The sequence below is a fragment of the Trachypithecus francoisi genome, unplaced genomic scaffold (genome assembly GCF_009764315.1).
Source record: "Trachypithecus francoisi isolate TF-2019V2 unplaced genomic scaffold, Tfra_2.0 Contig01474, whole genome shotgun sequence".
NCBI lineage: Eukaryota > Metazoa > Chordata > Mammalia > Primates > Cercopithecidae > Trachypithecus > Trachypithecus francoisi.
The window spans coordinates 16,019,853-16,038,410 of NW_022681435.1; the positions used below are offsets into that span (position 1 = coordinate 16,019,853).

Genomic DNA, 18,558 nt, shown 5'->3' on the forward strand with positions numbered 1-18,558 from the left:
ATAATTACACTGCAAAGTAGGCGGTGCTATAATTTTGATTGAACCTGTTTCTACAGTTCGATGTTCTTCACTTGATGTTCCATAAAACCATAACACTGTTAAGAAACCCTCTCATGCACATGTGGGGAAATAAACAAAATAAACCAAACAGACCATAGTATTTCCAAACAGATTTCTCACCAAAAACTCCTGATCTAATGTAAAACATATATATGATAATGTTTGAGAACTGTCAGTTAACAAGCAATTCACATTTTCTTGAAATACTGGCTAAAAGTTTATATGCTGAACTGAAACTTCTTGAGGTACAAGTATATAAATAAGCTGTTAAGAAAAGTAATATGAATGGTGCCTATCCTTTCAAACCCGTTTTTTACTTTATTATGAAGGTAAAGTCTATTATAACAATTTATCTTAATTATTAATTTTGTGGTTTTTGGAACAAAGATTATGTATGCATATGGGAAGTATATGTGTGTATTTAAATTTCTACTTGAGAAAGTATAGGGTTTTTGCTTTCTTGTTTTTTCTTCAAAGTTTCTTGGACACATTTCAAAGTTTTAAACTGAAATTTTTATTGTATCCATCTAAATTTCTTTCTTTTCTGGGATCATTTTTAGTCTTCCAGTCTAGTAGAGCCCCAGCCATAGAGAATTACTTGTTCTATTATAATTAGTATAATAAATGATGTCATTAATGGTATCCACATAGCTTAGGAAATTAGTTTTACCTCTGTTTTCTTAGATGGTTTTGCTGCCAAGAAATTCTTATTGGAAGATAGTTGAACAAAATATAAAGAAGTTCAGAAGCATGCTAATTCTATTTTCGGATTTGTGCTGTATGTTAAATTTTGGCACTTTCTAACTTTTAATAATGTAAAAGGTCAAACACTCAATGCAAATGTATTTTAGAGTATCTACACTAAATGTCACATTAATTTCAGTGTAATTAATGAGCTTACCCTGTATGTATTAAGCAGGAAAATAGGAATATTTCCCTCAGAACTCATGAACCTAGCAGAATAATAGATAAGAAAAATAATTTTGCAGCTTGTGTCCTGACTAGAAACAAACTAGATGGTCCAGAAATGCATTTTGGTTTAATTTTCTAAGATACAGAAATACAGTATAAATCTCATTTATCCATCAGTATAGTTCCATTATCATCAGCCTTAGGGATAAATATTTTACAAGGAAGGTTAGGTAATCAGAGACTCACACCAGTGGGCAGGTTATAATATAATATCATTAGTTAAATGACAAGCTCATTTAGTAATCAGATTGCATGCAAATTGACTGTTATGTCTACAAATTTCTAAAATGTAATCTCGATCCAATCAAGTACATCATGTATTCAAATGGAAAGTAGAATCAATATTGGATTTACATCAAGTTTTATACAGACCTTGTCAGGAGATGCTGATGAATATATTATGGGCAAACTATATCTTAGTTGCTTATTATCTAAAATGCCAAGTTACAGTTTTATCGTCAGTTTATTGATAGTGACCACTATTCGTTACTCTCAATCACAAAATGTCAAAGCCTATAGAAATTTATAAATGTTCTAGGCCAGTAGTTCTTAGAGTGTGGACCCTAAATTAGCATCATCAGCATCACCTGGGACCTTGTTAGAACTGCAAGTCCTCAGTGTGGAGGTTTCTCTAATGCAATCAAAGTCAAGCTGTTATCAGCTTAAAATAACCTGTTATAACTATAAGATGTTTTATATAAGTCTCACAGTAACCATAAAGCAAAAAAAACTCCTATAGTAGATACACAGAAAATAGAAAGTAAGAAATCAAAGTATGTCACTGGAGAAAATCGTGTAATCACAAAGGAAGACCATAAGAGATGAAGAACGAAGCAAATCATCTACAAAACAACAACAAAAAAATAGCAAAATGGCAGTAGTACATCCTTGCTTATCAATAATTACTTTGAATGAAAATGGATTAAAATTGTCCATCAAAAACATGGAATGGCTGAAGGTATTAAAAAGAAAGACCCAACTGTATGCTGCCTATAAGAGACTCACTTCATTTTTAAGACCACACATAGATGTGAAATGATAAGTAAAATAGAAAGTAAAATGATAGAAAAACATATTCCATGCAAATAGAAACCAAAAGAGAGCAGGGATAGCTATACATTTATAGAATAGACTTTAAGTCATATAAAATAGACTTCAAGTCAAAAACTGTAAAATGAAACAAATAAGATCATTATATAATGACAATGGAGTAAATTCATCAAGAGAATACAACAATTGTAAACATATGTACAACCCAAATTGGAGCACCTAAATATATAAAGCAAATATTAATAAATTTTTGAAGGGAGAGATAGACTCAAACAATAAGAATAAGAGACTTCAATATCTTGCTTTTAGCAATGGATAGATCATCCAGAGAAAAAAAATCAATAAGGAAACATTGGACTTAAACTATACCTTAGACCAAATGGACCTAACAGACAAATACAAAACATTCCATACAATAGCAACAGAATATACATTTTTCTAAGCACACATGGACCATTCCATGTTAGATCATATGTTAGGCCTCAAAACAAGTCTGAACAAATTGAAGAGGATTGAAATCCTGTCAAGTCTCTTTTCTGACCACAGTGGTACAAAACTATAAATTAATAACAAGAGGAATTTTAGAAAATTCACAAATATATGGAAATTAAGCAACATGATTTGAAAAACAAATGGATCTATGAAGAAATTAAAAGAGAAATTTAAAAATACCTTGAGACAAATAAGGGACACAGCATACCAAAATTTATGAGGAGCAGCAAAAGCAATTCAAAGGTTAGCTAATACCAATAAATGCCTACACCAAAAAAGAACTGTTTCAAATGACCTAATGTTACACCTCAACAAACTACAAAAAGAACAACAAAATAACCCTAACGTTAGCAGAAGGAAGGAATAATAAAGATCAGACTCAAAGTAAATGAATTAGAGACAAGAAAAACAATAGAAAAGAGCAACAGAAATAAAACTCGGTTTTGTTTTTTTTTTTTTTTGAAAGATAAACAAAATCAACAAACTTTTACCTAGACTAAGAAAAACAGAGAAAAGACTCAAGTAAATAAAATGAGAACTGAAAGAGGAGATATCACAACTGATGACATTACCATCACAGTAATGCAAAGGATCATAAGACACTGTTAGAACAACTATATACCCACAAATTGGATAACCTAGAAGAAATGGAAAAATTCCTAAACACATACAATCTATCCAGACTGAATCATGAAGAAATAGAAAATCTGAACAGAACAGTAACAAGTAAAAACAATTGAATCAGTAATAAAAGTCTCCTATCAGTGAAAAGCCTAGGACCCGACGCCTTCACCACTGAACTGAGCCAAACATTTAAAAAATAGAGAACACCAGTCATTCTCAAACTCCTGTCACTCTTCCAAAACATCGAAGAAGAGAAAATACTTGCAAACTTATTTTACAAGGCCAGCATTACCATGATATAAAAACCAAAGACCCTACAAGAAAAGTAAATTACAAGTCCTTATCTTTGATAAACATAGATACAAAAATCCTCAACAGAAGACTAGCAAACAGAATTCAAAGGACACTAAGAGGATCATTCACCATTATCAAGTGGGATTTATCCCAGGGATTCAAGGGTGGTTCAACACAGGAAAATCTCACACTCACAACATATGTAATATACCACATTAACAGAATGAAGGACAAAAATTATGTAATCATCTCAATAGGTGCAGAAAAAGCATTTGACAAAATTCAACATCCTTTCATGATAAAAAGAAAAACCTCAATGAATTAGGTATACAACGAACGTACCTCAACACAAGAAAGGCCATCTATGACAAATCCACAGTTAACATCATTCCCAAGAGTGAAAAGTTGAAAATTTTTCTCTAAGATACGGAACAAGACAAGGATGCCCCACTTCTATGTAACATAGTACTGGAAAAGCCTAGCTAAAGCGAGCAGGAAGAAAAAAGAAATAAAGGGCATCCGAATTGAAAAGGAAGACGTTAAAATGTCCCTGTTTGCAGACAACATGATCTTATATACAGAAAACCCTAAGACTTCACACACACACACACACACACACACACACAAAACAGACACAACTGTTAAAACTAATGAATTCGGTAAAGTTGTAGGATACAAAATCAGCTTACAAAAGTCAGTAGTGTTTTTATACACTAACAAAAAAAAGAAATCAAAATAATCATATTCATAATGGCTACAGAAAATTAAATAAATCAAATACTTCAAAATAAATTCAACCAAGGAGGTAAAAGACCTGTACACAGAAAACCATATAACATTGATGAAAGAAATTGAAGGAGAATAAATGAAAAGATATCCCGTGGTTATGGATTGGAGGAATTAATATTATTAATGTGTCAATACCACTCAAAGCTATCTACAGACTCAATGCCATATCTATCAAAATTCCAATGACATTTTTTATAAAATTGAAAAAACAATTCTAAAATTCTGATAGAATCACAGAAGATCCTGAATAGCCCAAGTAATGTTGAACAAAAGGAACAAAGCTGGAGGCATCACACTACCTTACTTCAAAATATACTACAAAGTTAAGTACTCAAAACAATATGGCACTATTGTAAAAACAGACACATAGACCAATGGAATAGAATAGAGAGCTCAGAAATAAATGCACACATTTATGGTCAATTGATTTTTGACAAAAGTGCCGAGAACAGTTTCTTCAGTAAATGGTGTTGGGAAAACTATATCCACATGCAGAAGAATGAATTTAGACACATCTCACATAATACACAAAAATCAACTAACAATGGATTAAAGAATTAAATGTAAGACCTGGAACTGTAAAACTATTAGAAGAACACATAAAGGAAAAGCTCCATGATATTGACCTATGCAATGATGTTTTTTTGATATTGTATGACTCAAAAACTACAGGAAATGAAAATGAAAATAGACAAATGGGATTACATCAAACTAATAAGCTTCTGTACAGCAAAGGAAACAATCAACAGTGTGGAGAAACAACCTACAGAATGGTAGAAGATATTTGCAGCCATCCATCTGATAAGGAGTTAATATTCAAAGTATATAAGGAACTCAAACAACTGAAAAGCAAGAAAACAAATAATCTGATTTTTTTTTTTCATGGGCAAAGGACCTGAATAGACACTTCTCAAAAGAAGAATGGCCAACAGATAGATACATGAATAATGCTCAACATCACTAATTATCAAGGAAAAACAAAAGCCACAATGAGATATCACAATGGTTATTGTCAAAAAGACAAAAAATAATAAGTGTTAGTGACAATATGTAGAAAAGGAACCCCTTGCACAACTGCTAACGGGAATGTAAATTAGTAAAGCCATTATGGAAAACAGTATAGAGGTCCTTCAAAAAAGTAAAAATAAAACTACCATAGGGTCCAGCAATCCCAGTATTGGGTATTTAGCCAAAGGAAATGAAATCAGTGTATCAAAGATATACCTATACTGTCATGCTTACCATAGCATTATTCACAGTAGCTAAGATAGGGAATCAAGCTAAGTGTCCATCAAGAGATAAATGGATAAAGAAAATGTGGTACATACACACAAACGAGTAGAGTAGTAGTCAGCCTTTAAAAAGAAGGAAATCCATCATGTATTAAAACATGGATGAACCTGGACAATATTATGTTAAGTGAAATAAGCCAGACACAGAGCGGAAAAAAACACCATGTGATCTCATGTATGGAATTTTAAAAAGTTGAACCCATAGAAGCATAGAGTCCAGTGGTGGTTACTAGAGGCTGGCAGGGAGCTGAGGGATTGGGGAGAGGTTGGTCAAAAGATACAAAATTTCAGTTACCTAGGAGGAACAAGTTCAAGAGATCTATTGTACAAAATGATAACTAGTTAATAAAAATGTATTCTTGAAAATTGCTAAGAGTGGATTTTAAGTTGTCTCTATAAAAAATGTTAAGTATGTGGTAATGCATATACTAATTAGCTTGACTTAACCATTCCATTTATATATATATATATATATATATATTTCAAACACTATGTTATACACAATCAATATATATAATTTTGGTTAATTAAAAATGAATTAATTTATAAAAAGAAATGTAAGTGCCACCCCAGACCTCCTGAGCCAGAAATTCTATGGGTAAAGCCCAAGAATGTGTGTTTTGCAAACCCTTTGAGTGATTCTGATATATGTTTAAATTCCAGGCAACACTGTTCACTTTTTCCAGTTTTGTGACAAGAATGCAGAGGTACTGGACAGTAAAGTCAGAAGGAACCTCAGATCTCCTGATTTCCCTAAGAATATCCCACTGCCATTTAAGTTACCCTGTCTTTGTTATGCCTCAAGACAAAATAAATTTTTAGTGAACATCTTCTATGCGATATATATGATATACAAAGTCTGCCTTCATGGAGATACATTTGCAAAGAGGAGGCAGGCAACAAACAAAAAATATGCAGACTATAATATATTTAATAAATACATACATACTTGAATATATTTAATAAACATATATATACACAAGAATATATTTAATAGAATGTTAAAGAGTGCTCATGCCATAAAGACAAATAAAGCAGAGTGAAGGGAAAATTAAGCACAGAGGGTAGAATCTTAGAGTTGTCCCTTAGAGAGACCTTCTCTGTAAAGATAATTCCATGTTTGTTGTTCCAGAGTTACATACTCTCAGCCTGTATCTTGGTTAACTCAATTCAATTGCAAGATACTTTTACCCTGTACTGTGTGTTCCAGTTAATAGGGAATATAGTGATAATACTGTACTGTCTCTCCACCATCCAACACCCATTTTTGTGATGATAAATTATATCATTTTTTAGTATATGTTTGAAAAATCTTTAAGAACAAATTGCCATGCAAAACTGAGGAATGGTCACATCTCCTAGATCAGACAGTTGTCAGTGGCAACAAACAGGCTGCTGTCAGCTCCCGAGGATCTGAAGGCAAATTGCAGATGTCCTGTGATGGCCAGCTCCTTACCAGAACCTACCTCTCAAGGGGATGCACAGTTGAAGGACAACACTACCTGGTTTGAATAACCAGCATGAATAATCCTGACTGAATGAGTCAAAGCATCCTACGTTCTTCATTCTCACACTGCTAAAAGCCTGGGATTGGGTAATTTATTTTAAAAAAGAGGTTTAATTGACCCACAGTTCGGCATGGCTGGAGAGGCCTCAGGAAACTTAAAATTATGGTGGAAGGTGAAGGGGAATCAAGGCACCTTCTTCACAAGGCAGCAGGAAGGAGCAGTGCTGAGCAAAGTGGAAAGAGACCCTGACAAAACCTTCAGATTTCATGAGAACAGCATGAGGGAGAATGCCCCCATGATTCAATTACCTACACTTGGTCTCTCCTGGGTGGGGATTATGGGGATTAAAATTCAAGATGAGATTTGGGTGGGGATACAAAGCCTAACCATATGACCATGACACATAAAAAAAAAAAAAAAAATTGCAAGATACCAGTACAGCATCAAGCACGTTTCACCTGATTACTAGAACACGGTAGCTTCATCTTATGCAGATAGACAGTGTCAAGACTCTACTTTGTGCGTACCTGACTTCCAAACTTGCACCTGACAAGGGCACTATTTTGTTTTACAGATGAGGAAACTCAAGCCCAAGAGACATTAAGTGACTTGTGAAGTTTCAAAGTTCGAGGTGCCCTTATCAGCCATTGTTTTACATAGTAATGAAAAAGGATCATACCAAGGGAAAAACATACATGTAATTAATTGAAAGTTGTCACTGTGTGGGAGTTTCCAGGTTGAACGTATGTTCTTATTAGGATGTTTAAAATAGTATTTAATGAAATGCTGTAAGAAGGCTAGATTGTTGTCCTGCAGTGCCCTGGGAGTATAAAAAAGTTGCCCCTAATGTTTCTATGCTTACTGATCTAGTGCAGTGTGATTGGAGAGGCCCAAATAGAAGCATGGTTTATGCTAAAAACAAGAAATAAATAAATTAGGAGAAAGGGAAACCCTCTAACCTTGATGGTCATTTTCTTTAGGTGGAAGTTAAAGAATTTCTAAAGATTGCAATTTTTTTAATAAGCAAGCTGGATTTCATCTTGGGGGTTAAGTGGTGGGAGGGGGGAACTTAAGGAAACCTTTGTCTTTAAAAGGATCTTGGTGTTTCAGAAGCTATGAAGAGCTATGAAGCAGAGCACAGAGGACATCTAGAGCATGGTAAACAGGAGCAAATACACAAACTACGAATTGGGCAATCTGGGTTTTAGACCTCACTGGAACCTAAGAATCCTAGCAAAGGCGTTAGCAAAATCATGCAAACTCCTTCAGGTTCAGTTTTTCCAAGTGCTAAGTAGGAACAAGTCTTACTCTTTCATTTCTCAATGCTATTTCGAAAATTAAATGAAGTAATTATATGTGAAAACATTATGACACTTGAAGGCAATATACATACATGTTACTACCTCACTTAAGCAGGTGACCTGCCACCAAGAGGATGTAGTGCCAAAGGGAGGAGCCACCAGCAGAAGAAGACCAGGAGTGGCAGGTGTCTGACACAGGGAGGGCTCTGGTAGCAGAGAAGGAATGGGAGAGTAACCCAGGGAGGGGGTCAGAGAAAGCCCATGGCCTGGAGTATGTGACCTTGAGAAAATCAATACAGAAAAACCCAAATGAAAATACAGAGGCCAGTAGTCAGCAGCAAGAGCCACCCTGAAAGAGAAATGAAAAAGGTAGCCTAGACCAGATATTCCTGATCAGAAATTTGCAGTGCAACCAAAATGTGTGTGCACTTTTCAGGCTCTGTTGGCCCTGAGTGAGGTGTGTCATCTGAGGCCAAGGCCCCTTCAGGTGAATAGTTGGTCCCATCTGGAGGTGATGGGAGTCAGTGACAGATCATCAGGCATTATATTCTCATAAGGAGCACACAATCTAGATCCTTCCCCTGCACAGTTCACAACAGGGTTCATGCTTGTATTAGTCCATTCTCACACTACTATAAAGAACTATCTGAGACTGGATTATTTATGAAGAAAAGAGGTTTAGTTGACTCACAGTTCCACGGGATTAACAGGGAGCATGACTGGGAGGCCTCAGGAAACTTACAATCATGGTGGAAGGTGAGGAGGAAGCAAGTTATGTCTTCTCGTGGTGGCAGGAAAGACAGAGAGCCCAAGGGGAAAGTGTCATGCACTTTTAAACCACCAGGTCTCATGAGAACTCATTATTATGAGAATAGCAAGGTGAAAGTCCACCCCCATGATTCCGGCACTTTCCACTAGGACCCTCCCCCAACACATGGAGATTACAATTCAAGATGAGATTTGGGTGAGTACACAGAGCCACACCATATCAGGTGTCATGGGACTAGCAGGGTTTGAGTGTCCAGATAAGAAAAAAAAGGTAAGATGGAGAGGTGGCGAGGTAATCCCTCTTCTCTGGTATTTTTTTTCTGAGGTCATTGTGGTCAAATCTGACACCCATAGAAATGAAAGGGTAATGAGCTGCCTGCTCTGTTCCCTTTAATTCCTACCCCCAGAACAATAACTTGCAATGCAGTGAATCAGGGGAGTCAACACACTGCACCAAGAAAAGCAAGGCCATCAGTTAATGGGAAATGAAAGACAGCACAAGGAAGAAAGAAGGGAGGGAGGCGGGCCACACATCCTCCTGTGAGATAAGATTCCCTTCAGGGAAAGCTAAATAGAGATGTAGAGATACTTCAGGGGTGACATAGAAGGAAGGGAGGGCAAGGAGGGAAGATTCACTTTGCCTTTGTTCACCTTTATATTGTATTATCTCACTTGTTGCGACAAATGTACATTCCTTCTGTGATTTGGAACTCATGAGAGGAAAAACATTAAATACAAAGCAGTAATATACAATAGAGATACGTGCTAAAATTTGCATTGTGGTAATTACTTGGGACTGCAAATAAGGGTAAACACATCTGCAGTGTTAATGTGATTAGTGCTGCAAGTCTGTTTATATTAAGATCATGCTTTCACGTAAGAATGACGCTGCAGGAATAAATAATTTAAATAAATGCAAATGAAATAACAGGTAAGAGAAAGTCTTATAGTAACCATGTAATTCTTCATTCCGTCTATGTATTTTAAGTTGAACTGTGTGAAATTACTTATATTTTACAGTAGAGGTATGATCTACAAAACTGTTTCATAGGATTCAATTTTATCTTTTTATCTAGATAGACCGACAGGTAGATATAGATAGTAGATACATACATACAGACATACATGCATATATATATGTGTGTGTATAGATATATATACACATACAAACATATATGTGTCACTTGAGGCTTTTAATATTTGCTTAAAATTGTTTGTTTTGGTCCTACTTTCTGTTCCATTGATAAAGTATATTTACATAAAGATAATCCTGCCAGTTACATGCTTATCCACTTGCACTTTCTATCCTACATTTTATGTCTTCTAGGATTTATGGAAAACACAAGTTTCTGTGGACATGATTATGTTTTCCAAAAATAACACACTGTGACTTAAGAGGAGAAATGGAGCAAAGCCAAATATACTGATAATAAATGACAATGTTAGAAAAAGACCAAACATAGCAATTCATCCTCCATTTAGTGATATTTTCAAAACTTAAAATAGGCTCATAAATCCATTAGGAGGCCCTCCCCACTCCCACGGCTCCTATTTTGGGTTATTGAAGGATCAAATTCCAGACACGAAAGGCCTACGGCATTGCCAGGCCCCTTTCCATATCTCCTGATCTACTGGACATTGAAATGACAGCAGCTGCTCCTATATTTTTCTCTGCCAATAGACTTTACCCTTTTATGTCTCTTGTGCAATATGTTCCTCTTGCAAATAACAGGAACTGTGCATAATGACAGTTGTGACCACACATCTCATTATACATAGACCACAGTCCCAATGAGCAAATTAGTGAATTAACCATACAACCTTAAAACAGATTAGCAGTAAAGAGACTATGTTTTCAGACCAAAGTTTGGAGATTTGTTACTTTGGAATATTATATCTTCCTCCATGATAAACATAAATATTATGTATGGAGCATTTACAGGAGTAAATACATACTATACTTTTTACTTAGCCTAAGCCATGAAGTAGGTATTATAATCCCATTTTAAAAACACAAAACCTGGAGCCTTTCAGTGATTTCTCATTAAAGGCAAACTAGGATTTAAACCAGACCAGTCTACATGGGAACCCTGCACTCTATGTTAGACTTTGACTTGGAGGTTAACTTCAGAGCCGCTGGTGTTGGAACTGTTCGTGACCATTGAATGCAAAGTAAATAGGATGTAGGAGGAGAAGAAAAGGTCAAAACCACAGCAAATTTTAACAGCAAAAACTTCAACAGGGTCTTAGCAAAAATTGCGGTAATATCTACCAGTAGGAACCTCAAGAAAACCCCAAAAGGAAAACATTCTGTATTTGGTGCTTGAATGTGAAGAGGAGAGCAGCATTCTCACACATTTCTTTTTGCCCATGTAAGGAGTAAGTAGACACATAGCTTCAATAAACACCAAAGGATGTGCAAATTAAACTGCTAGAGGTGTTATCTTTTGACTATTCTTGAATAGTAAGCTTTAGTTCCTTGAGTATGGAGCCCAATTCATTCATTTCTTTCTTATTCTTTCATGAAACATTTTACACAACTATGGCAGCTGTTGGGTAAATGTTTACATCTTGAATTGCCTCTTCGTTTGTGATCAGTACCGTTGATCATTTCAGATGTTTAAACTTTATTTAGTGAAAGAAGTCCATTTTTCTTCTTATTTAAAAAAATGAAAATCATAAAAATAATCCTTAAGGTTATTTGACCCTAAAAGAGGTATCTCCAACATTTACCAAAGTCAGTCTTTGTCTTGCTCTACTCGGGTTGTCATAGCAAAATACCACAGACTGGTGGTGTAAACAACAGAGATTTATTTTCTCACAGTTCTGAAAGCAGAAAGTCTGAGAGCTCTCTTCCTGGCTTGCAGACAGCCGCCTTCTCACTGTGTCCTACAGGGCCATTCCTTTGTGTGTGTGCATGGAGAGAGAGAGGAAAGAGAGAACTGTATTCTCTCTCTCTCTCTCTCTTTCTCTGCCTTCTTATAAAGCATTAGGACCCACCCTTGTGACTTCATTTAACCTTATTTACTTCCTAAAAGTCCTGTCTTCAAGTGCAGTCACATTGTGAGTGAAGGCTTCAACATACGCATTTTGGAAGGGACGTGATTCGGTCCAGAGTCATCCTCTAACAACAGTATAGTCCAAGATGCCAGTAGTCACATGCTAGATGCAACATGAGCATCCAGAGACCAGTTCACCACCAACTGCAACATCTCAGAGAAACTGCCTGGCTACCCTTAATCCAATTATGGATTTTATGTCTAGACTAAAGCAAAGGCCCATTTAAACTAAGAAAGCTTGCCAAAATCAAAATTCTGAGGTTTGGACTTTCTTAAAGAACTGAGAAACTCAAGATTCCTTGGGACTCCAAACAAAACATACACTGTACACCTCCTTCTCCTACAAATACCTGTGGAATGAAGGAGCCCCCTTCAAGTTTAAAACCCATGAACTTTGAGTACCTTATAAAACCACCAGACTCCTGACACTTCCCCAAGATACAAAGCATCCCTGGCCTGTGAACAGGGGGCATTTTGGCAGCAGGGGCTCTCCCAGAATCATTCTCATTTGCACGTCCCATTTCAGTGTGGTTCCTTCACAACTAGGGACATCTCAACCAGGAGGGAGTGGTGAGGGGGATGTGCTCTGGGATGGCTGAGTTTGTTCACAGTGGACACTCCTGTGCACCAGTCAGGGTTCAGGCAAAGAAGCAGAACCAATCGAAGATAAATACTAAGGGGCTTATTTCAAAGAACTGGTGTATGTGATTGTGGGGTAACACTAGACAAATCTGAAGTCCAGGGACCAGGCCTCCAGCAGGTGTAAGCTGGGATTCCAGGATATGGCCTGAAGTTGCTGTCCACCTGAAGGATTTCTCCTTCACCAGGAAATCCTCAGCCTGCTTTTCAAGACTTCCAGCTGACAGAATCAGGCTCGCCCAAATGACCTAAGATCATCTTCCTTATAATGAACCTTAATCACCTACAAAATACCTTCAGGACAACACCTACATGAGCATTTGATGGAATAACTGGGGCTGTAGCCTAGCTAAGTTTACACATCCAAAGACCACCACAGCCTGTATACAGTCCCATGACACTGCTGAAGGCTACCAGGCCCCAAGCCAAAAACTGGAGCCACACAGAGATGATAAAGGCCTCCTAGTTAGATCCTGAGAAGCAACAAGAAAAGCCACAGTCATAGCCCTGGGATTTGGCACAACCACCAATAATCACACAAGACTCCCACCATCACCAGCAAAACCTGCAGGATACTTCCCATTTGGCTATTGTAAGGGTTAAGTGGAAGAAATTTTTTAAAATATAGTGAAAACCAAAGTTTTACATACATATAAAGGAGTGCTGTTTTTACTATTATTATTTTTTGCTATCAGAGAATGTTCACGTTTCGTCTAGAACCTAGAAATATCCTCACAAGTACACAAGGGTATTAGGCAGTATCGTCTCCATAACAGTAAACTCTTTTTCTATTGTTGAGTTCCATATATTTCTTACTTTTAACCAGTATCACTCAATCTAATCCATATCAGTATCTTAATCGTAGGACAGTAGCCATCTCTTTTAGCATATGTTTCTCTCAATGGATGAAGAGTATGCATACAATCAAGAAAAAAAAATCCAGAGTAAAATATGTCATTAATGCACATTTTTAAACCCAAAATGTTTTGCTGCTCATCAAACAAGCAAGCAGCTCCTCACAATTCTGCTATCCTGGCTGCAAGAATATGTGAAAATCTCTCCTAGGGGAACTCATGCAACTTGCACAGGATTCATTTTCATTCCAGCATGTACAGTCCCAGAAATTTAATAGGATTTCAGGCCATCTTCTTGCTTTCTAACTGTGGTAAGAACACTTAGCATGAGATCCATCCTCTTGAGAAATCTTTAAGTGAACAATGCAGTGCTAAAAGGACAATGTTGTATAACAAACCTCTAGAACTTATTCATCTTGCATAACTGAAACTTCAGACCTGTTGAACAGCAACTTCCCACTTCCTCCTCCCCGTAGACGTTGAAAAGCATCATTTTACCCTCTTTCTATGAGTTTGATAATTTTAGATACCTCATATAAGTGGAATGATGCTGTATTTGTCCTTCTGTGTCAGGTTTATTTCACTTATCACGATATCCTCCAGATTCATTTGGATTGTAGCACAGGGGTGTCCAATATTTTGGCTTCCCTGGGCCACCTTGGAAGAAGAAAAATTGTTTTGGGTGACACAAAAAATACACTAACACTAACGATAACTGATGAGCTTTACAAAAATTGTAAAAAAAAAAAAAAATCTCATGATGTTTAAGAAAGTTTATGAATTTGTGTTGTGCTGCATTCGTAGCTGTCCTGGGCTGCAGGTTAGACAGGCTTGTTTTAGCAAATGGCAAGATTTCCTCCTTTTTTAAGGCTAAGTAATATTCTATTTTGTGTATATTTTCATATAGTGTGAGTGTGTACTACATTTTCTTCATTCATTCATCAGTCAACAGACAATTAGGTTGTTTCCCTATCTTAGCTATTGTGAATAATGTTTAGGCCATGATCTTACCACTACCTAGTATCCTATACTAGTACTTACACTAATACCCCAAATCATAAATACTTTAATGAACAGAAATTGTTATGCTTATATTTTCTGCTACATAGATTTTTATACATGCAAACTTAATCAATCTCTCTAAAATAGCAATTGTCAGGAGAAAGCAAAAAGCAGAATCCCAAATAATTTTTCCTACTAATACACACCAGTGGACTTCAAGCAAGAATCAAGCTGCCTCTGTGCATGGGATCATCTCCACAGGGTGCATAGATTAATACTAAGAATGAAGAGTAACAGAGACATTTGGCCTTAAACTTGCTATTTTTATATCATGTATCTTCCCATCCAGAAACTTAAAGCAACATTAACATATAAATTTAAACATACAGAATCAATATGAAAATATCATCAGAATGTATTCTTATTAAACTAAAAAGCTAATTCACTCAACAGTTTCTAAATATCAAAATAACATACTGTATACACCATGGAATACTATGCAGCCATCAAAAAGAGTAAGATTTTTATCCTCTGCAGGAACATGGATGGAGCTAGAGGCCATTATCCTTAGCAAACTTAGGCAGGAACAGAAAACCAAATGCCGCATGTTCTCACTTGTAAGTGGGAGCTAAATGATGGGAACACATGGACACATAGAGGGGAACAACAGACACTGAGGCCTATAGAAGGATAGATGGTGGGAGAAGGGAGGGGATCAGGAAGAATAACTAATGGGTACTAGGCTATATACTTGGGTGATGAAATAATCTATACAACAAACGTCTCCATGACAAATGCTTACGTATGTAACAAACCTGCACATGAACCCCTGAACTTAAAATAAAAATTAAATTAAAAAAAATATCCATTGGCCATTCATGGATTACATTGTCATATTTTTGTTAATACAATCATGTCAACCATGCTATGAAAATTATATATATAGTGGTTAAAATGGTCTAGAATCCTGAGAAAAGTCAATAATTGAAAGTTACCGATAGGACATGCATGTCTGAGTCTCGCCTTCCTGCTCATACTCCCTGCATCATACTTCCTATGTGGGCCCATATTTCTCTGCTTTCTGTTGCACATTCTAACAGCCAGTAACAGATTTCCCTAAAATACATTATGTCTGCATCTTTTTGGTTCAGTTCAAACTGTCTGTTATGGGGGCGGCAGTGAAGGGAATAAAAAGAAGCTCTCTTAACAAAAGAATTCTGATAAGAGATATATTCTCTAGTGAATCATCCTCTGAATGTTAACCATCACCGTTATGAGTAATACACACATCATTATAGGCTATTTACCCTGTAATCTCTTTATTTTCCATCTTTAAAAGTACCCTATTGTGGTATAGCAGTAGTCTCTTGGAGCAATTTTATGGGGCAGCAAATCTTTGAGAACAATTTTCTATATTCAGAATTAAAACACGCTTCACTCTTTTTAACAATGGCTCTAACAGGATAAAAGCTTGATTCTAAAACCACAGGAGTCATTCATTTTCTCTTCTTTGTGTCTGTCCTAAAGTAATTTTTCCCCTGTGAAAATCACATGAGCTCTCTGATTTTTTTCCATTTCATATTTATGTTGATAGCATGCTATTTAAAAAAAAAAATCCTTTGACAACTATTGCCATCAAAACAATAGCAACAACAAAACTCTATGTGTCTTATGAGAAATAATTTAAACAACACTTCTCAGGTAACTGAACTATCTTTGCTGGAAATTAATTGTGATTAATAGTTTAATTCGGTCCTGTGAATTTTATTGGTAAGAGGGCCACTTACCTAATTTTCTTTTCTCCAGCGAAAAAAAAAATTGTCTGTATTCATTCTTTCTTTCTCATATATCATGAGGTTATTCAGCTCTCCCTATGAAACTATCCAGTTGGTCACTGTAACATAAATTATCTAATTAAGACTTGATATGTATTTCATATCAAGGAAGGATGGCACTGAAACTTAGCAGAGTCTTACTAAATAATGAGTAAATGTCAAATCCAGCAAAAATTTTGAAGGCTCCATCTTTAGCATGGGAATTGTTAAATATCACTACTTATTGACATTGTCAAGAACTGTGAAGGGCCTGAAATTTGTACCCTACTTGTAAACTAACAAATTAGCCTGCCACAGTTTCATGGATGTTGGCAGAAGACATGATACTGCTGGGTCAGAGACAATGGGCAGTTTATTACTCACAGCAATTGCATTAACTAAAGTATGAGCCTTTTTGATGGTCTCCTGAATCCCAATTCCCACAAGATGATGCCAAAAGGTTCAGGTGGCACCTGTACATGAAGTAAGTTGTATCACAGGAGGGAAACTACAAGTTTGGGGAGGCCCAATGTTTTATAATAGGCAATAATCCAGCCTGACATTTCCCCCAGAAAAAGACATTATCTTTTTTGTACTGGAATAAATAAATCTTCCTTTGGCTTCAGAGGAAGACCTTTGAAGGCCTATGTTTCTTGACATATCCTCAGAAAGATAATCCAGAACAAGGCAGTCATTGCCTTTGCTCACAACACATGCAGAAAGGCAAAAGACTCATGGAGAACAGTCTATCAGTAAACGTTCTTCATTTTCTCTCTAAATCTACATCTGTTTAGATTTTTTAAAAATACTTTAAATTGTTATACTTGTTGGGACCAGTGGGTTATAATAAAGTTATAAAAGTTTTTTAAAAAGAAATGGTAATTTCCTTATTCTCACACTTATACCTATAGCATACATTGACAATCACATTTAGCTTTATAGTATTTTTACATTTTTATTTTATAAAGGATTATCATTTCCCCATGTCAGGACCAGGCTAAATAATTAAAGTACTTTGATTCAACAGGTAATGATTAACAATCAAAAATGTGCAGGGCAAGATGAGACATCTGTACTTTATTTTGTGTTCCATTCTGTGTATACTGGAGTGAGCTGCTGCATCCATTTTTCATAGTTTTATTCATTAATATTTACTGAGTACCTGCTGTGTGCCTGGCATTTCACAAGGCTCCAAAGACACAAAAGTAAATAAGCTTCCTCTTCTTGACTCAGTATAATCTTACAGAGGAGAGACAAAAGCAAGGAGATGAGAGATGAAATAGAGGTATGCAGAGGATGCTAACAGACAGGGTGAAGTGGCTTCCAACTCAGGCTGGCCAGGATGGTAGGGAAGAGCATGTAAGGCTTCCTAGATAAATTCTTAAAGAAAAAAATGGTAATTACCATGGTAGGAGTTGAAGTTCCAATAAGTGTGAGGGCGAGCCTTCCTAGTCAAGAAAGAAGCCCAAGCCACAGCTCAGAGAACCTACTTTTTCTGGAAACTGCGTGTAGTTTCTAAGAGGGCCATTAGAGCAGAGGGTGTCAGGATGGTACTAGAAAGCTGAGGCTGGAGAAGCACATTTCGAACCACAAAGAGTCCTTAGGAGAAGGAGGTGTGTGTGTGTGTGTGTGTGTGTGTATTTTAAAGACGAAGGAATTAATTGTGAAGCAGGGGTATTCTCCATTCTCTTACATCAGCATCTTCCTGGTGCCTTCCTTCTATGACTCTGTACTTTTATCTCCCATGAGACCCATTTGAGTTGCTTCACTCATCTCTATCAAGGTTCTTCTATGATCATTTCATAGAATTTATATTTGGAAAGAGCTGTCTACAAAAAAAAATAGCATTTACTCTAAAAATACAATACATTTGCACAAGTCAGAAACTTATGTGACTGAAGATCAAAAGTTATAATCAATTAGATGATGCTAGCAACCTGAGCTGTGTGTGGTGTGTGTTCCAAGAAAAGCAAACAGAAACTTACATCAGACAGCCTTGTTATACTAGTTATTTTTCTTAAAAAAAAAAAAGTTTTTTTG

The 18,558-nt window shown here is 36.2% G+C and overlaps 1 protein-coding gene and 1 long non-coding RNA gene across 4 annotated transcripts in view; one reads left to right on the forward strand and one right to left on the reverse strand.

The window, feature by feature from the left end:
• The window catches only part of DOK6 (docking protein 6), a 429,154-nt gene that overhangs the window by 385,937 nt on the left and 24,659 nt on the right, over window positions 1-18,558 (forward strand). The gene's annotated exons all lie outside the window — the stretch shown is intronic.
• LOC117062211 overlaps window positions 1-18,558 on the reverse strand; it is a 29,829-nt gene that overhangs the window by 4,131 nt on the left and 7,140 nt on the right. Inside the window, exon 2 of the long non-coding RNA XR_004428259.1 lies at window positions 14,233-14,359. This is a non-coding gene — a long non-coding RNA (uncharacterized LOC117062211). The remainder of the gene's footprint in view (window positions 1-14,232; window positions 14,360-18,558) is intronic.